The 21,695-nt window shown below is 41.5% G+C and overlaps 1 protein-coding gene and 1 pseudogene across 1 annotated transcript in view; one reads left to right on the forward strand and one right to left on the reverse strand.

Annotated features, from left to right (window-relative positions):
• GABRA5 (gamma-aminobutyric acid type A receptor subunit alpha5) overlaps positions 1-21,695 on the reverse strand; it is a 99,456-nt gene that overhangs the window by 47,982 nt on the left and 29,779 nt on the right. The window lies entirely within an intron of this gene.
• Positions 8,932-12,016, forward strand: LOC134371685 (alpha-enolase-like; annotated as a pseudogene).

Raw genomic sequence — 21,695 nt, forward strand, 5'->3', positions numbered from 1 at the left:
TGTAGTTTTCCACTGGTCTATGTATGAGTCTCCAGGCTGCCATAACAAAAGCACCAGTGGCTGGGCAGCTTACACAACACAAATTTGTTTTCTTACATCTCTGGAGGCTGCAAGTGTTAAATCAAAATATGGCAGGCTTGGTTTCTTCTGAGGCCTCTCCGTGGCTTGTAGGTGGCGTCTTCTTCCTGTGTCTTCACATGATCTTCCTCCTGTGTGTCTGAGTCCTTATCTCCTCTTCCTCTAATGACACCAGTCATATTGGACTAGGGCCCACCATATTAGCCTCATGTTAACTTATTTACCTCTTTAAAGACCGTAACTCCAAACACAGTCACACTTTGACATACTGGAGGGTTAGAACTTCAAAATAAGAATTTGGGGACAACAGAACCCCGCCCATTATCATATCCAATTCATTTTCATCTCACTTGTGGCTCCACTGTGTCTCTCACATGACAAAAAATGGCACAAAGCCTGAAGCAGACAATGAAGAAGTTTACTTGAACTAGTTAAATAGTGATTGTTGGACAGTGAAAAAGGGGGTAAAAACCTTTGAATTCACGAGAGAAATTATGTCCTATTTCATATGCCTCTATGAGATCTTTGGCAAAGTTATTTTTGGCTACTTTGCAGAGACACCAATAAGTTTTTGGTTCTTTGGATGCAACATTAACACCCACACTCACGAAGACACTCAGAGCCTTTAGAAAGAAATATATTCCCAACCATCTTTAAGCCTCTATGATGTAGGGCAAGGAGTGGTCAGAGGGTACCGGGTTCCAGGACAAACTGAGGTTGGGGAGATACTGGAGGCTGGAATGGTGCTCATGATAACAGAGGAAGCAGACTGCAGGGACAGCAGGTAGGAAGGGGGCCTTCGTCTTTCTGCATGGAGCTAGAGGGAGGTCCACGGCTCTCATGGAGACCCCGTACAGATACTGTGGCTAACAAGACCTAAGTGGACATCTCTGCTGGGCCAGGCACTATGAAAATGCTCTTTTCACTTTTTGAGGGTGCTTCTAAAGTTCATGGAAATGGAATTAAAAGATAATACACATCTTTCCATGAACTTTCTGAAGACTCCTGGTATTTGTGACAATCCTGGAAGACCAGTACAATTTTTACTCCCATAAAGCATGGAGAAGTTAGGTAAGTTCTCCCAAGGCACACTATTAGGAACAGAGCTAGGATCCCAACCCAAGCAGAATAATTCCAGAGCCTGCACAGAAGTCAAAGTAGAATCAAGAATTTGCAAGTTTATTAACGAGCTATTAATCCTTAACATGGCTAAGTGCAGGTAGTTTTTCACAATTGTCTTGGTGTTTGTACTCAAAAGGGAGAAACTGAGAGCAAGAAATCAGCTAAGCAATGGTGGCAGCCCTCTGGGGCTGAGGTATGGAGCCTAAACGGGGCGGGACATGACTGACAGGTGACCTTGGGAGAGCTGGTTAGGAGAAAGGAAAGGCCAGCACCCTGTGGGGAAGAAAGAATGAAAAGAAACCAGTAATAAACGGAGCCAGCTGGCTAACGAAGAACTGGGCAGCAGCCACTGCTTAAAAGCCATGGGCGGAGTTTCCAGACCTCGGCCTCAAGCACCAGAGAAAGTGTCTCGTGGTCCACCGGGAACTCGGACCACAGAGCAGGCAATCAGGGCTTGAGAGTGTTTTAAAGCATGTAAGTAAATAGAAGTCGTGCGCATGGAAACAAACAAATGTCAGAGAGGAGACCCAAGACAGACTGGAAGGCAAAATATTGGAGAAACATATTCTGTCAGCCAGGCTATGCCGCCAGGTCCACGGGGCTCTGGGAAGCTCCCAGGTCTCAGCTCAATCGTGTACAACGGACGGCGACAATATACTGCCAAGCTCCCGTGAGAGCAGACGGCACCCCTCCAGTGGCTGCGGCGACAGGCTTTAGCATCCCTCCTAGAGAGAGGGAAAGGTACGCCCTGGTGACCAGAGAATACAGGAAAACAGGTTTTTCAACCACGAACGAGAAAAGCAAGAGACCCAGATGGGGGAGACCTGAGGGCAAGCCCCGCTGGGCAGGAGGACCCCGACGCTGTGCTGCACACACCTGCGCCGGCAGCACTGCTCTCCTCGGCTCTGCTCTGCCCCGACCTCGCCACGTCCTCACCCGCAAACGCGAGCAGTCGCAGCCACAACGCAGACTTTGCAGGAGAAAAGGGGACGGCATTGCCCAGCCCGTGAGGGCGGTCAGGAACGGCTCTGGTCCTTGCCCTAAAACTCCCCGAAGGCCCAAACCAAAAGCAGTTAGCCTGAACACGGAGCCTCGGAACTGGCCCGGCCCACTTTCCGGGTCTTGCTTCCCGAGCCCTCGTGCCTGCGCGTTGTGTGCCTCACACCCGTGCCTGTGCACCACGCCCCCCGGGGCCCCGAGCTGAAAAGCTCCGTGGCTCCGCCATCCCCCAGCTGCCAGATTCGGCTGAGGCTCCTGCTGGGGGCACCCCGCCCTGGCCCACAGTGGACAGCCCCAGCCCTGGTCACATGCCCCAGTGTGCCACCTCCACCCTGCGATGGAGCTGGAGCACCGGTGGGCGGTGGCGCACTCCAGGCGCACTTTCTCGGTGTAACTGCTGATGGGGCGGGCGGAGCTCACAGGGAAGGTGGTGCAGAGGGAAGCAGGTGCCGCTGCAATCACCGCGGGACTGAGACTCTCTCGGCAGCCTGGCCCAGCGCACCGCCGCCTCCCTCCCTCTCCAGTGCACAGAGCTCCAGCCTGGAGAACAAGGCCCGCCCTCGACCCGCAACTCACACTCACGCACCGCACACTCACCACTCACTGCACACACTTATACCACACACTGCATACTCACCACACACCGCACAACACACAATGCACACAAGGCACACTCACCACACACACTGACCACACACCACACGCACTGCACTCACCACACAACACACACTCGCACCACACACACAACACACACACTGCACACACACCACACCCACACCAGTCACCACAAACACACACACACCACACCCACACCACAGTCACAACACACACACACTGCACACACACACCACGCACACACATACACACCACACTCACACATGCCCACTCACAAACACACATACACACCACACACACACACACACACACACTCATACACACACCCACACACAGCTCTTCCTCTAGCAGTGACGTCCTCAATGTCCTCAATAACGATACATTCACAAGCTTAATCACGGCACCAAGGAAACAGCAGGGAGGTGGGAGAGGGCTGTCCTCCAGAAGCACTTGCAGTTTTCGGTTACTCAAGTGGGGCAGATCCTAACCCGTGTGCCACGGGGGTGACAGAGCACACTGCGTGCAGCTGAGCTCACGAGGGCGGACGCTGTCCAAGCCCTGCCAAGAAAAGCTCTCCTCGGCCATCCCCAAGCTCCCCAAGCGTGGCACCAGGGAAAGGGTTTAGCAGTGCGCCCTTTGTCTGAGAGTCAAGAATGAAACGCCTAGTTTGACTGTGTCTTGTCTGTGTTATAGACATCTTCATTCAGCAGTCTCAGAGACTGCACAAGTGCAACCTATTTAACATGGAATTCAACATTTCTCTAATACTCAAGAAAGCTCTGGCGACTTTCAAACATTCCATTCATTGATTCATTCATTCCTGCAAGTCACTGTCTCAGGGAACAGCACAATGTTTGCAAGACAGACCTGGGAACCATTTTCAACACCCCCCATCCATCACCCCCTCTCAAATCTGTCAACACGACCTGTCAGTTCTCCTCCAAAGAGTCATGGGCTCTGTCCATTCCTTCCTATTTGCACAGTTTGCCTTCTGCAGGGCCTTCACCTCCTGCCCCAACACAGCATCACCCCCCTGTCCTCTTGATTCCACTTGGATTTCCAATGGTGCTCTGTGCGGTGACATCACTGCCCATCCCTCTGCTGTCCAAGATGAAGCCGCTCTTCCTATCTGGCTACTGACCCGGGGGAACTGAATTATTAATTTTCATTAACTTTCATTTTAAAGTGCCACAGATGTCTAGTGGCCACTGCATCAGATAGCACAGGCTACAGGAAAAAAAGACAAAACAAAAATCTCAAGACTCCAGGCCACTTGGGAAACATTTTAGGCGCAGACTCTGCCACGTCTTCCATCTCCATAAGCATAAGGCAAACGCCTCATTAAGTTCAGGGTAAATACAGAAATGCATACTGCATTAGCCACATGATTATGGGAATGACTCCTCTGAATTTTATCCAACCCAATGTACTTGGCTGACGGCTCATCTCAAGCTCAAAGCATGCATGGAGAGTAAGCCCGAGATGGGATGATCACTGTCCGCCTGTTAAAGAAAGAACCTCATTCTTAGCTGAAATTAAGAGGGCTGGTTATTCACTTTTCTCCATGTGAAGGGAGGGGAGGATTTTCCAGCAGCCTTCTGAGGCTGACTCAGGCTCTGGTGTCCAGTGCCGTGGTGGTAGGTGTAGCTGGGGAGGGCTTGGTGCTAAGGACAGGTTTCCTGGCTCTGAGCAACCTCGAGCGGGTTGCAAATCTTCCACGGGAACACTCTCCAGATACAGCACACTGCCCGAAAGTGTCTCAGTGAAACCAGGGCTTCCGCGGTGCACCTGAGCCCTGGACTACTTTCCCCAGTGTGAGTGGGCATGGCGCCACCTAGCGGGCATCAATGTGCAGCCCTGTTGATATGATGTTAAAGACAGGCAGGTGGGTTTGGGCACTTGGGCTTTTGTCAATGGATTAACTCCTATGTGTTCACCCTCACCCGCTTCATTTGCCTCATCTATGAACAGGGATAATGATGGCACCAAATTCTTAGGAGGTTTGTGTAGATTAAATGAATTTATATTTCTGAAGCACCTGGTACGTAACAAAGGCCCCATATATTTTTACAAATTAATTAGCAGCCCAGCTTAAGGAGTTCTTTCCATTCAGAGGGAACCGAGCAGCTGGACCTTTCCCTTGTGAGGCTGGGGCTGGGGGCCTGGAGCCAAGACCCCAGCCAGCAGCTGCCTGGGACTTTCCACCCCCACCTCTGAGGAGAGGTCACCAGAGATTCCTGGAAAACTTGTGGAAGATGTGGCCGTTAGCATGCAGGTGGTGCTTTCCAAGACTCTTTTAAAGAAAAAATAATTCTAGTAAAAACATAGAAAAGACATATTCTATAATTACCATCTCAAGAAATGCTATCATTAGATTGTTCTCCCGTTTCATAATGCTCCTTAGAACTAGAATTTCAAACCTCAGAAAAGTATATTTTATCTATGACAATGTCTCTCCTCTAACAAACGAATGTATTCTTCAGATAAATCCCCCAATAGCAAAGCTTTTGGCCTCCGTAAGAGAATAAATTTAAATTTTTGATCCATTAAAACATTTCAAAAATGGCCTATGCTTTTGTAATACTCAGAAATATCCCTAGATAAGAGAAAACCTTCTGTTTGTGAGGTTCTGGAAATGTACAACTAACCTCCCTCACAGAGAACAAGATCAAAGCCCTTTGTGGAACGGCTGGCTGTCATAGCTCAAGAGAGCCAGTGAGGTCACCTACTCAAAACCTCCACTGCTTAGATAAAGAAAATGGAGCCCAAAAGGTTAAGATACTTGCCTGTGGAAAAAGTTCATGAATTACTGGTAGATCCAGGAATCCAGTTTTTTTTCCAAAGGTCCAATCTGTTTTACTTCCAATTTCTGTTAATACATTTAAGCATTAACTTATCAAAGCATACTGTCCTATTTTTGAATAAAATCTTAATTTTAGGGTAAGGAAAAGGGCATTTCGTAAGTTAACATAATTGCTTCAACTTGGATTTATAGCATTCTAATTGAGGGCTTAGAATCCTAAACTCATTAGAGAGCTCTCTGCTTGACCAGGGGCAGCTCATGTGGGAAAGTGCTTTAGGATGGTTAAAACAACCAAATTCTAGAAGAGCTTTACCATTAACTAATTGTGTGACCTTTGTAAAACTGCCCAACTTGTCTGGTCTAATCTTCCCATTTGAAAAAGAAAGATAATAACAGTTTCTATTATTCTTTGAAAAAAAAATTGGTATGTATGAGAAGAAGGTTAAATGTCTTTGGCCAAGACCAGATATTCAATGACAAGGAGGTAATTAAAGAAAGCCTCCAGATTTCTACCCAATGTTTTCTTCAGATTAGAGACTTCCTCATTCACATGGAAATATTGCATCAATGCAGGAGAAGATCGGATAGTGGGAAGCAAAATAATGGCTCTTCAGTATGTCCATGACCTCACGCACAAACCCCAAACCTGTGACTATGTCACCTTAGGCAAAAGGGCTTTGCAGATGTGATTAATTTAGGGCTCTTGGGATGGGGAGATGATCCTGGATTATCCAGGGTCAGCCCAATATAATCACAAGGGTTCTTATAAGAGGGAGACAGGGGTGTCAGATTCAGAGAAGGAGATGTGATGTTGGAAGCAGAGGTCAGAGAGGCATGGCCAAAAATCAGGAAGAGGCAAAGAACAGATTCTCCTCCAGCGCTTCCTGTCAACTCCTTGATTTTAGTCTTATGGGAACCTTTGGACTTTTGACCTCCAGAACTATAAGACAATAAATTTGATGTGTTTTAAGATAATAAGTTTGTGATAATTTGTTACATCCATAGGAAACCAATAGAATTTTGGTACCTGGAAGTGGAGTGCTGTTGTTACAAATACCTAAAAGTGTGAAAATAGTTTTGGAATGTGGTAGTGGACAGAGGCTGGAAGAATTGTGAAATGCATCACAGAAAAGCCTAGGTCACCCTGAACAGACTTTTAACAGAAATATGAACGTTAACCACACTGTAGTGAGGACTTACAAGAAAGTGAGGAGCAGCTAAAAAAATCTATATATTTCTGAGAGAATATCTAAATGGTCATAAACACACCGTTGGTAAAAATGTGCATACCAAAAAAAAAAAAAAATGTGCATACCACAGGCTCTGCTGCTGGGGGCTCAGAAGGAAATGATGAACGTGTTGTTGATGAAACTGTACGAATGATGAAATTGTACGAAAGAAGAACCTTGTTATACAGTGACAAGAAGCTTGGCTGAGTTTAGCCTAGTTATGTGGAAAGCAGAACTTGTAAATGATTGCAGCATGCTGAATAACAGCCCTCAAAGATATAAGGTCCATTCTTTGGAGTTTTGCAAATGTTACCTTATATGGAAAAAGGATCTTTGCAGATATGATTAAGAGAAGGGTCTTGAGATAGGGAGATCATTCATGTGGGCCCTTGCAATCACAAGGGTCCTTATAAAAGAGATGCAAAAGATTGAACACCAATAAAAGAAAGAGGGTGATGCAAGGAAGCAGAAAGAAACTGGAAGATGCTACACTGGCTTTGAGGATGTAAGAAGGGGCCCTGGACCAAGAAATGCAAGGCATGTAGCTCTGAGAACTGCGAAAGACAAGTAAGTGATTATTCTCCAGAGCCCCCAGAGAGAGTGTGGTCCTACCAACACCTTAATTTTGCCCCAGTGAAACTGATTCAGACTCACAGCCTCCAGAAATGTAAGTGTGAGATAATTTATTACAGCAGCCATGGGAAACGAATAATGAAATTGGATACTGTGATGAAGAGACTTCCAAGCGAAGTGTTGAAGCTCTGGCTTGTTTACTTCCTGCTGCTTATAGTCAAATAGGAGACAAAAGAGATCACTGAGAGAAAAACCGTGAACAATAAAAGAACCAGAACTTGATTTGGAAAATCCTCAGCTTATCCAGAATGCAACAGGTACTACAATTAGGCGATTCACTGCCAGGAAGACATACTTTTAAGAGAAATCCAGCACTATGGTTGGACAACGTTTTACTAGTGCCTCAGGAGGATCAAAGTGTCAGAGTATTGGTCTCACAGAAAACTATTTGAAGAGATTAGGTGTGTGACCCATTGGTCCCCTCAGCCATCTAAGCAAAATCCAGGAATAGAGACTGGATTACCCGCGATTTATAGAGAAGCCTCTTGTCTAATGGTCTGAATTCTTGAGACATACATGGGAGTTTTTGGAAAAAAAAAAAAAAAAAAAAAGCATGGTTTTTATACCAGCAGAAACACTGCCAGCTTAGCTTGAAAGGGACAGAGAGAGAAGGCTGTCAGACTCCCAACATTCTATGTGAAGGAAATAGATTGAAAGAAAAAAAAAAAAAAAAAAAACAAAAAACTACTCAGCTTCAAACCTGTGCTACCCTTCAAGAAAAAGTAAGGAAAACGCCAAGGTCAGAGCCTTGGACCCAGAGGGGCAGAGTCTCGAATCACAGTGGATTATTCAAGGCCCTGATACCTATGTTGTGTGCATGGCTGAATTTACAAGTTGCTTGGGAATGGTGCATCCTTTTTTCCTGCCATTTTCTCCCCTTTAAAATGGGAATGTCTGTAACTGCTGTCCTATGCTTATCCCACTATTGTATTTCGGGAGCAGATAACTTGTTTCTTGGGTTCCACAAATTCACAGATGGAGATAAATTGTGCCTCAGGATCGATCATATCCAGATCCTTATCAGTAGGTGATTTAGATGATTCAGATGGTAAGATTTGGAACTTTTGGGCTAATGAGATTTAGTTAAGATTCTGGACTTTGACTGGATGCTGTAATGGGTTGAAACTTTTGAAGATACTGGGATGAAGTTAATGTATTTTGCATGTGGGATGGACATAAATTTGGAGGGGCCAGACAGATTGTAGCAGGCAAAATGGTGGTCCCCCAAAGATGTCCATGCCCTAATCCCTACTACTTGTAAATGTTACCTTTCATGGCAAAAAGGACTTTTCAGATGTAATTAAGGTAAGAATCTTGAGATGGGGAGATTATCCTGGATTATCTGGGTGGGCCTATTATAATCACAAGGCTACTTATAAGAAGGAGATATGACTGTCAGAGTCAGAGGAGAAAATGGGATAGATAAAGCAGAGGCTAGAGTGATGAAATGCCATGAACCTCCAGAAGCTGGAAAAGGCAAGGAAACAAATCTCCCTAGAGAATCCAGAAGGGAAGCAATCCTACCAACAGGTTGGTTTCGGCCACACAGAACCCATTTCAGACTTCTGGTCTCCAGAACTGTGAAATAAGTTCAAGCTGGAAAGCCACTAACTTTGTAGTAATTTGTCACAGCAGCAGTGGGAAATGAATACAGCAATTTCCATAAAATAAAAACAGTGATAGTATTACTAACACAATGTTACTGTGCTGAAGAGCAGCCTGTGTATACTTTGAAATCACTTTCACAAGGTTGAAAAAGAAATTTGGTAATATTGGCCAATTTATAAATAGCTCTCAAAGTGTTACTGCAATGAAAATTTAGACCTTGAGAATGAAATAGTCATGTCATGCATGGTGTCCTGACTTTGTCAGTCACTGAGCAGCACGCCATGCTTCAGTTGGAATCACTGTGGAAACATGACCACCCTGTAAACATGCTACCATGACTCTCAGGCACTGTATGAAATATATCTGGGGACTCTCGAAATTTAGTATTAATATAGTATCTAATGATTGATGCTAAGGAAAAAAATAAAGCTTAATTTGGCTGTGATATTTTTCCAGCCCTGTTAAGTCCTTGTAAAGAACACACTAATGCTCAATTTAGTTGGTTTTCTATTCACTGAAGCTACTGAAGAATGAGTTTGGGAAAGCTGGCTACACTGACAAGGTGGTAATTTGCATGGATGTGGCTGCCTCCAAGTTCTTCAGGTCTGGGAAGTATGACTTGGACTTCAAGTCTACCAATGACTCCAGCATGTACAACACACCTGACCAGCTGGCCGACCTGTACAGGTCCTTCATCAAGGACTTCCCAGTGGTGTTTATTAAAGATTTCTTGACCAGGATGACTGGGATGCTTGGCAGAAGTTCATGGCTACTGCAGGAATCCAGGTGGTGGGGGACAATCTCACAGTGACCAATCCAAAGCGGATTGCCAAGGCTGTGGGCCAGAAATTGTGCAACTGCCTCCTACTCAAAGTGAACCAGATCAGCTCCACGACCAAGTCCCTTCAGGCATGCAAGCCAGCCCAGTCCAATTGTTGGGGCATCATGGTGTCTCACCATTCCAGGAGGACTGAAGATACCTTCATTGCTGACCTGGTGGTGGGGCTCTGTACTGGCCATACTAAGACTGGTGCACACTGCCGATCTGAGCACTTGTCCGAGTACAACCAGCTCCTAATAACTGAAGAGCAACTGGGCAGCAAGGCTAAGCTTGCTGGCAGGAACTTCAGAAACCCCTGGCCAAGTAAGTGTTGGGCTGGCAAGCCCCTCTGTCACTAGTTGGCTGTCAGACCCTGCCCCTGATGTCAGTGCAGACAGCTTGAGGCCCCCAACCAAGACTTGCTGGTACCTCTGATAGTTAGCTCCCCTCTCCCAACCCTGTGGCATTCTGCTTCCTTAGCGCTTCTATAGAAGCCAAGCTTGACCATCTGGAACCTACTGGAAACCCAAGCTCTATAATCATGTGATTGGCCCAAATCGTTGTTTCTCTCACACTTGCTTCCCAGCAAGTATCTGGAGCCATGTGTACCCTCTAGTGTAATCTACAAGGTAGCCACAGGCAAGATCCTCAGTGGTTTTGTTTGCAAAATAAAAAAGCCTCAGTGAACTTTGAGAAAAAAAAAAAGAGTTGTGCCCATCTGACTGTCTGCAGGAGCTGAGTAAGGCTGGCAGTGCTTGTGGGAATGACAGTAGGCGCCATTCTTACTGTACACTAGCCTCACTATGATGCCTCTGCTTTACTCACTCCTGTGTAAGGCTATGCAGGGCTTATTCAACCCTCCAGTGGAAATGCTGCTGGAGAATTCACCTTGTTATATGCCTGCGTCACATCCTTAGAGATGATAGAACTATAAATTCACACCATGCACAAGGAGCATGTTTTGTGCTGTAACGTGGTTTGTGAAAGGAAGCCCAGCTATGAGGATTATGTTCCTGTTTTCCTTATATTTGACTCACCTCAAGACTGGCAAATGCAGATATTTATTTTCATATTCAATTACAAAAATTAGCATATATATGCACACACGTACACACATATATATACACAAGCTACTGGTGCTAGGAACACAGGTAATCCTGTTTGTACCTCAGGAATGTCCCCATGAGCACTGCCAGATGTCAAAATCCTGCCCTACTGGAGTTTTCTACCCTGTACTCTTGCAGTCAGGGAAAAACTCCATACTTGGTTATTAAAGAAAAGAAGGCATGAATGCATTTGTTTTCTTATAAATAAGCAGTAACATGATGCACCACGTGTATTATTTGTATACCTGTCAGTATACAGCATTCCGAGCATTGCTGGTTTTCCTGGGGAACTCAACTACAGTTTACAATAATATTTCAAGGAAAAATGCATCCTAAAGCTCAGTCAACTGCATAAAAACTGAACTTTTTGAATATATACATCAATAAGTTGGCAACAGTATATGTTGGAACCCAAAAGTCATTGCCAGGCTCAGCAATTCCCTGTCTTTTTCCTGGCTCTAACATGTGTACTGGTCCCATTCTGTGACAGTTGTAGATACACTGCTATTGTGTTTAATCAAGACCCAAGTTGCACATTGAGTTTCTTTCATGGCCTGGTCATGTGCTTGTCCTGGCTAGCTGCATCCTAAGGGGTCTTTACCTTGGCACTAACTCAGACCCCATCTAAATCCAAAGCAGGAGTTTTGTCTGATAAAGAAAAGATGAGACATGAAGTATGGCAGTGGCTGCTGGGGTGACGGAATGGGAAGGAGGCAACAGAGAGCTAGAAGAATGAAGTATACATTGGCCTATTTAAATAGAATAGAATTTAAATTCAGTGAAGGGCAACTTTGTATAAAGCAGAACTTGGGGCATTATAAGAAGGTTTAAAGTCTTTTGAATAAGACTACACTAAAATGATGTACATTTTTGGTTTATACATTGTAGACTTTCATGCTTTTTAAAAAATTTCTGTTATTGAGATAACACAGTGACTATCTTCTCTTTAGAAATGGATCCAAATTCTACAACTTACTTCAAGCTTGAGTTACAGATTTCATAAATCACTTCAAAGCCAATTGATTCACTCTGTATGCTTCAATGTAATAAGGATGTATGTGAGACCAACCGTCAGAATTATACTGGGCTGAAAATTCTCACTAAGCTTTGCACTATTTATTAGGATTCTCATTCCCCTTCAGCTGCTGGAAAGATGTCAGCAATTCTGATTTATGTTGGGGAAACCAGTAAAAGTTTGATAATTTTGAAAAGTTAGCATTTTTTTTATCCATAAGGGGAATAAACTTTATTGATCTACTTTGATTAATATGGATTTTTTTTGTGTGTGTAATACTTGTGTTTCTCTGGAGGGCACTGTAATGATTGATGTGAGAGCACAAATATTTTTGTTTACTTTTTTATGTGTATGCATACACACAGCAATAAATCTTCTTAATAGATGCAATGTAGGAAAATAAAAACAAGCCTGACCAATTGAAAAATGCTACAAAAGAGGAACACCACAAATATGCAAAGAAGTTTCTTTCTCAAAATAAAATTTAAAGTTTAACTTTAAGAAACTGAAGTCTTTATTTAGTCATAAATCATAAGGCAATCAACAGCATAATGCAGAGGAAAGCAGATGGAACAAAACAGACCCAGCTGAAGCTCTCAGCCCAGTTTCCATGTACTTGCTGTGTACTCCACATTCTTGAGCCCATGTTTCCCAGTCAAAGAGAATATAAAGCTTATCTCACCATACTGATTCAAGTATTGACATATGAATAGAAAATGTGTCGTGCAATGTCTGGCATATAGGAGATTTTAGAATTTAAAAATTCTAAAAATAAATAAAAATGGTGGATTAGGTAATTCTGAAAGTCTGTCCATCCACAAAAGCAAAGGATAAGCTGCAAAAGCTGTCAGCATCAACTTTTTTTTGAACTCTAGAGCCTAATCAAAAGCTTACAAGAACCAGGGGTATGCTTAATGAAGAAAAAAATACCTGAATTTCACTAGACAATTTCTGTGGCATTTTAACTTACCCTGTTACCATCCCCCACTCTCCAGCTCTGCCATGGTCTTGAAAACGGCAGTCCACATTCCTGGTGCAGGTTTCTGGTGACAGGAACAATGTGGACCTCGTTGTCCAAGCATTTGAGTCACTTGTTTTGATGTGTCTGGTGGCTCCCTGAAGGATTGACTCAAGAGCTTGCCTATATTTTACCTGCATCAGAGTGATCCTGGGCTGAGGCAGCTTTCCAGGTGGCATTCATTTAAAACATTTAAAGGCAAATGTGTTTGCCAACTGGGGCAAGGTATAACAGTTGGGGCAAGCAGTGGACAGGATGAAAAGCTAGGAAAAAAGAGGCTGGAGAGAGAGATATTTGTGTAAACAAAGGCTGCAAAGGTCCCATATATTCCAGGGAATATAAGGCTACATGCATGCCCAGGGCACATACTAAGAAAGACCTAAAAAGAGCCAAAGCTCTCCCTCTAGCTGGCCTTCATGTGCTACACAAGCAATGAGGCTATGGCAAAGATGTAACTGCTTGGCTAAACATTGAAGGAGTGCTCCAAGATACACACAGATTCTATGTGAAGAGACAGAGAATTTTGTTTGTTTGTTTTTGGTTCCAGGCATTTAAGGAAAGGTAAAGAAAGATCATTCCTATGTGAAAAAGGATACAGACTTCACAAAATTAGTTCAGAGAACTGATTAACCAAGCAAACAATAAGCACAACAAGAATAAACACCAAACACTGTGGAGTTACCAAAGTTACCACATTATAATAATCAAAATGCCTAATTATCAACAAAAAAATTGAAAGGCATACAAAGAAATAATAAAGAATAGCCCATTCACAGCAAAAAAAGAAATTAACAAATATTGTCCCCAAGGAACCACAGACATTGAACTTACTAGAAAACACTTTAAATCAACTGCCTTAAATATCAAAGAGCTAAAAGAAACCATGAAAAAAGAAACAAAGGAAAATAGAGAACAATGTCACAACAAATAGATAAGATCAATAAGGAGAAGTTATAAAAAGAACCAGATAGAAATTCTGGAGATGAAAAAACCATCTGACTGAACAATTGGCTAGAGGGTTTCAACAACAGGTTGAGCAGGTAGAAGAAAGAGTCAGAAAACCTGAAGATAAATCAAATGAAATTATCCAGTCTGTAGATCAGAAAGAGAAAAGAATGAAAAAAATAAACAGAGCCTAAAAGGTCACAGGAACACCATCAGTTGTACCAAATTACGCATAATAGGAGTCTGAGAACAAGACAAAATGGATAAAGGGGTAGAAAGAATATTTGAAGAAATAATGCCTGAAAACAGCCCAAATTTTAGGAAGGATATAAATCTAACATCTAAGAAGCTCAATAAACTCCAAGTAGGATAAACTCAAAGAGATCCAGACTGAGATACAATAATGGCAACTATAAAATTAAACTACCAAAGCCAAATATGAAGAGAGATTCTTGAAAGCAGCAAGACAGAAGCTTCTCATCATGCACAAGGGATAATAAATAAGATTAACAGCTGATTTCCATCAGAAAACATGGAAGCCAGAGGCAGTGCAATGAAATATTTAAAATGCTGGAAGGAACAAAAAACTGTCAACCAAGAATCCTGTTTCCAACAATACTATCCTCCAAAATAAAGGAATGATTAAGACATTCCAGATAAACAAACATTGAGGAAGCATTCACAAATCAACTTATTTCATCTATCACATTAACAGGCTAAAGAAGAAAGATCACATGATCATATCAACAGATGCAGAAAAAAGCAGTTGTTAAAATCCAACATGATAAAAACTCTCATTAAACTAGAAATGGAGGGATCTTCCTCAACTTCATGAAGACTATCTACAAAAAAAAAAAACAAAAAACCCAACATAGCTAACATCATACTTAGTGGTGAGAAACTTGAAGCTTTCCTACTAAGACCAGGAAAAAGGCAAGGATGTCCCTTCTCATCACACCTTTTCAACATGATAATGCAATTCCTGGCTAATGCAATAAGACAAGAAAAGGAAATTAAATAAAAGGTATACAGATTTGGAAGAAGGAAATAAAATTGTCATTATGCATGAATGACATGGTTGTCTATGCAGAATATCCAAAATAATCAACAACAACAAAAGTAACTTCCTGAAATTAATAATCAAACAGAGCAAGGTTGCTGTATACCAGGCTAATATACAAAAGTCAATCATTTTCTTATATACCAGCAATGAACAAGTGTAATTTTAAATTAAAAACATAATACCATTTACATTACCACCCACAAAATGAAATAGTTAGGTATAAATCTAACAAAATGTGTGCTAGATCTATACAAGGAAAACTACCTAAGTCTGAAAATATATCAAAGAAAACTAAAGAAATGGAAAGATATTCCATGTTCATGAATACAAAGACTTGACGTTGTGAAGGTATCAGTTCTTCCCAACATGATCCTATAGATTCAGTGCAATCCTGATGAAAATCAGCAAGTTCTTTTGTGGATATCAACAAACTGATTCTGAAATTGATACAAAGATGCAGAACAGCCAAAACAATATTGAAGGAGAAGAACAGTTAGAGGATTGGTACTACCCAACTTCAAGACTTACTATAAAGCCACATTGATCTAGACAGTGTAGTATTGAAAGAACAGACAAATAGATCAGTGGGAAAAAATAGAGAGCTCATAATAGACCCCCATAATAGAGCCAACTGATCTTTGACAAAGGAGCAAAGGCAATACAATGGAGAAAATATGGTGTTTCAATAAATTATGCTAAACATTCACATGCAAAAATAAAATGAAAGAAAGAAAAAAAAATACACAAAAAACAAGACATGATTTTAGACACAGACCTTATATCTTCCACAAAAATGAACTCAAAATGGATCACAGACCTAAACGTAAAACACAAAGCTATAAAACTCCTATAATGTAACAGAGGAAAATCTGAATGACCTTGGGTTTGGTGATAATTTTTTAGATAAGACACCAGAGGCACATGCATGAAAAAAATAATTAATAAGCTATACTTCATTGAAATTAAAAATTTCTGATCTGTTAAAGACACTATCAATAGAATAAATAGACAAGTCACAGACTGGGAGAAAATACTTGCAAAAGACATATATAATAAAGAAAGTTATCCAAAATATACAAAAAATTATTTAAACTCAGTAAGAAAAAAAATAAAACATTTTTTTTAAAAAAAAACCTTAATAGTCACCTTACCAGAGAAGATATCTTGGTGGCAAACAAGCACATGAAAAGATTCTCCACATAACATATCATCAGGGAAATGCAAAGAAAAATAATAATGGGATATCACTACACAAAATCAAGAACACTGATTAGAATAGTCAAAATCAGAACACTGACAACACCAAATGCTAGAGAGGATGTCAAGCAACAGGAATGCTCATTCATTGCTGGTAAGAAGACAAAGTGGTACAGCCATTTCAGAAGACAGTCTAGTAGTTTCTTACAAAACTAAACATACTATTATTATACAATCTAGTAATCATGCTCCTTGTATGTACTCAAACGAGTTGAAAACTTATGTCCACACAAAAACTTGCACATGAATATTTATAGCAGCTTTATTCATAATTGCCAAAAAAGCAACCAATATGTCTTTAAGTAGGTGAATAGATAAACAGTGGTACATCCAGACTATGGAATATTATTCAGCACTAACAAAAATAAACTCTTATTTCATGCAAATGTGCTGAGGAAACTTGAATGCATATTACTAAGTGAAAGAAGTCAATATGAAAAAGCAACATACTGTATGACTCCAAATACATGACATTCTGGAAAAGGCAAAACTACAGAAACAGTAAAAATATCGGTGGTTGCCAGGGGTTGAGAGAAGAGAGAGATGAACAAGCAGAGCACAGAGAATTTTAAGGACAGCAAAAATGCTCTGTATGATACTATAGCGGTGAATACACCTCATTACAATTTTGTCCAAATCCACAGAATGTATAACATCAAGAGTGAACCTTAATGTCAACTATGGATGTTGGGTGATAATGATGTGTCAATGTAGGTTCATCAATTGTAACATATATACACCACTATGGTGGGGGAAGTTATAATAGTGAAAGCTATGCATATACAGGGGGTATACTGGAAATCTCTGTACCTTCCTCTCAGTTTTTCTATGAAATTAAAACTGCTGTATAACATGAAGTCTTTAAAATAATTTTTTTTAAAGACTGTTAATTGCTAGTAGATCTGTCCTATAATAAATGTTAGAGAGTCCTTTAGGACACTAGAGAGTAACTCAAATCCACATAAGTAAATTGAGATCACTAGTAATAGTAATGACATAGGTGAATATAAAAGCCAGTATTATTATATTTTTCGTTTGTAACCCCTCTTTTATCCTACATAATTTTAAAGACAAATGCATAAAATGGTTGTTATGTATATAAGTTAATGAGCACACTATGTATAAAGATGTAATTGTGACAACTGCGTAAAGGAAATGAAACTATACGAACAAAGTTTTTGTATACTAATGAAACTAAGGTGGTATTAATTTAAACTTGATTATTATAAATTTAGATATTAATTTTAATCTCCAGTGTAACCACCAAGATAATAATTTAAAAATATACAGTAAAAGAAATGAGATGGGAATTGAAGTGGTACATTAGGGGAAAAAAATCAAACACAAAAGAAGGCAGTTATAAAAGAATTTTGGAACAAAAAAGGAATAAGACATATAGAAGGCAAGTAGAACTAAATGTAGAAGTCCTTCCTTGCCAGTAATTATATTAAGTGTAAATAGATTAAACATTTTAATTAAAAGGCAGAGACTGGAAGGATTGATAAAAAAAATATAGACTGTACACTGTCTACAAGAGACTCACTTTAGTTCTGAAAATACAAAAAGTTGAAAGTGAAAGAATGGAGAAAGACATTCTTTACAAACCATAACCAAAGAGAGACAAAATTTGTTATAAGAGACAAAGAAGTACTTTGTATAATTATAAAGGGCTCAATCCACCCCCAACACATAAAAATTATAAACATATGTGAGCTCCACAACAGAATCCCAAACACATGAGGCAAAAACTGACAGACTTCAGAGAAAAATAGATAGTTCTAAAATAATAATTGCAGACTTCAAAACCCCATTTTCAATAATGGCAGAACATCAAGACAGAATATCGGTAAGAAAATAGAGACTTCAACTACACTATAAACCAACTAGATCCAACACACATTTTTAGAGCACTCCAACCAACAAAAGCAAAATACAGTACATTGATCTCAAGTGCACATGGTGCCATGCCCAGAATAAATTATCTCTGGCCACAAAACAAGTCTAAAATTTAAAAATATTAAAGTTCTACAAAATATCTCCTTTCACCACAATAGAATGAACTAGAAATCAATAATAGAAGGAAAATTGAATAATGTACAAATATGTGGAAATTAAACCACACACTCCTAAATAACAAATGAGCTAAAGAATACATCAAATGAGATATTAGAAAAAATTTTGAGATGAATGAAAACAAAAACACAACCTATCAAAACTTATGGGATGCAGAAAAGCAGTGCTCAGAGTAAAATTTACAGCTGTAAGTGCTTACATTAAACAAGAAGAAAGATATCAAATCAATAACCTAATTTTACACATTAAGGAACTAGGAAAAAAAGAGCAAACTAAATGTAAAGCTAACTTAAGTAAGGAAACAAGACTGGATAAATGAAATAGAGACAGAAAGGCAATAGCTTGCTGAGCTACAGGGTGCTCAGAGGGGACATTGACTAGTGATGTGAAAGCTGGCAGGGTCCCTGGCCCCAGGGGCCAGTTTCCATACTAAAGGCACTGCTACTTTTAATCTCTAAATCCCTTCTTCCAGAATTCTGAATGCCTTGGGTAATAAATGAACACTTTGACTTGGTATTTATAATGCCATTTAATATATTTTGCTTTAACAACCCAGCATCTTTCACATGATCATACCACATCCTTCCTTTGAAGAGCAGCTGATAGAAAGGGTGCTGCTGAAGCATGTGGGTGGAGATAAAAACTCGATGTCCTAAGTGATGCTCAGAAGACAGTTGAGGGCAGCCTCACCAGAGAGTGGTGTGCAACGTCCTACCCAATGCAAGGACTTGGGGGTACATTTTCTGCTGCCCTTTACTTACTGGGCAGAGAAGGTTTGTCTTTCCATATACTCGGAGACTTGACAGCGATTTTCTACCTATCTGCCAGTCAGTACTATTCCTCTCAATTTCCCTGATTGTGGTCTGACCCTTACACATCTTTGCACTGCACATTTCAAAATGCTCTGTTTCTACTATGGCAACTTATTTTGTGAGTCTATCATTACCACTGAGTAGCCAGGCAAATATTCTGGAACTATCTGGAGTTTCTGTGAATGAGGAAAAGTTTCAAGTTTTTCTTCCTATCATTTAAATGACTGAGCTCAGGGTACTAGTGCCATAGTGTCATCATCTCAGAAGAGACACATTATTTCTTAGCAAACTGTAATAAAACTATGTGAAAGGCCCCTCTATGGGACATGGCAGATGCCCTACAAGTGGTGCTGACTGGCTGGCCCCATGCACATTAGTACAGCAAAGTGTCGCTTGCACTGGAGGAATTGAGCACAGCATGGGGACAGTGGCCAGAGGCATTTGATTCCACTGTCCTCATTAAAAGACATGAATTCTGAAACTTTGAGCTTTATCAATGAGTAACTTGTGCCTCTGTCAAGTGTGTAAAGAAATGGACAGACACCTTGAATGTGAAGCAGTTGCAGTTCATGTGCAGTGGGCCAGGGCTCTTTCTCATCCATTGCTGTAGTTTTCCACTGGTCTATGTATGAGTCTCCAGGCTGCCATAACAAAAGCACCAGTGGCTGGGCAGCTTACACAACACAAATTTGTTTTCTTACATCTCTGGAGGCTGCAAGTGTTAAATCAAAATATGGCAGGCTTGGTTTCTTCTGAGGCCTCTCCGTGGCTTGTAGGTGGCGTCTTCTTCCTGTGTCTTCACATGATCTTCCTCCTGTGTGTCTGAGTCCTTATCTCCTCTTCCTCTAATGACACCAGTCATATTGGACTAGGGCCCACCATATTAGCCTCATGTTAACTTATTTACCTCTTTAAAGACCGTAACTCCAAACACAGTCACACTTTGACATACTGGAGGGTTAGAACTTCAAAATAAGAATTTGGGGACAACAGAACCCCGCCCATTATCATATCCAATTCATTTTCATCTCACTTGTGGCTCCACTGTGTCTCTCACATGACAAAAAATGGCACAAAGCCTGAAGCAGACAATGAAGAAGTTTACTTGAACTAGTTAAATAGTGATTGTTGGACAGTGAAAAAGGGGGTAAAAACCTTTGAATTCACGAGAGAAATTATGTCCTATTTCATATGCCTCTATGAGATCTTTGGCAAAGTTATTTTTGGCTACTTTGCAGAGACACCAATAAGTTTTTGGTTCTTTGGATGCAACATTAACACCCACACTCACGAAGACACTCAGAGCCTTTAGAAAGAAATATATTCCCAACCATCTTTAAGCCTCTATGATGTAGGGCAAGGAGTGGTCAGAGGGTACCGGGTTCCAGGACAAACTGAGGTTGGGGAGATACTGGAGGCTGGAATGGTGCTCATGATAACAGAGGAAGCAGACTGCAGGGACAGCAGGTAGGAAGGGGGCCTTCGTCTTTCTGCATGGAGCTAGAGGGAGGTCCACGGCTCTCATGGAGACCCCGTACAGATACTGTGGCTAACAAGACCTAAGTGGACATCTCTGCTGGGCCAGGCACTATGAAAATGCTCTTTTCACTTTTTGAGGGTGCTTCTAAAGTTCATGGAAATGGAATTAAAAGATAATACACATCTTTCCATGAACTTTCTGAAGACTCCTGGTATTTGTGACAATCCTGGAAGACCAGTACAATTTTTACTCCCATAAAGCATGGAGAAGTTAGGTAAGTTCTCCCAAGGCACACTATTAGGAACAGAGCTAGGATCCCAACCCAAGCAGAATAATTCCAGAGCCTGCACAGAAGTCAAAGTAGAATCAAGAATTTGCAAGTTTATTAACGAGCTATTAATCCTTAACATGGCTAAGTGCAGGTAGTTTTTCACAATTGTCTTGGTGTTTGTACTCAAAAGGGAGAAACTGAGAGCAAGAAATCAGCTAAGCAATGGTGGCAGCCCTCTGGGGCTGAGGTATGGAGCCTAAACGGGGCGGGACATGACTGACAGGTGACCTTGGGAGAGCTGGTTAGGAGAAAGGAAAGGCCAGCACCCTGTGGGGAAGAAAGAATGAAAAGAAACCAGTAATAAACGGAGCCAGCTGGCTAACGAAGAACTGGGCAGCAGCCACTGCTTAAAAGCCATGGGCGGAGTTTCCAGACCTCGGCCTCAAGCACCAGAGAAAGTGTCTCGTGGTCCACCGGGAACTCGGACCACAGAGCAGGCAATCAGGGCTTGAGAGTGTTTTAAAGCATGTAAGTAAATAGAAGTCGTGCGCATGGAAACAAACAAATGTCAGAGAGGAGACCCAAGACAGACTGGAAGGCAAAATATTGGAGAAACATATTCTGTCAGCCAGGCTATGCCGCCAGGTCCACGGGGCTCTGGGAAGCTCCCAGGTCTCAGCTCAATCGTGTACAACGGACGGCGACAATATACTGCCAAGCTCCCGTGAGAGCAGACGGCACCCCTCCA

The sequence above is a fragment of the Cynocephalus volans genome, chromosome 3 (genome assembly GCF_027409185.1).
Source record: "Cynocephalus volans isolate mCynVol1 chromosome 3, mCynVol1.pri, whole genome shotgun sequence".
In the NCBI taxonomy this organism is placed as follows: Eukaryota; Metazoa; Chordata; class Mammalia; order Dermoptera; family Cynocephalidae; genus Cynocephalus; species Cynocephalus volans.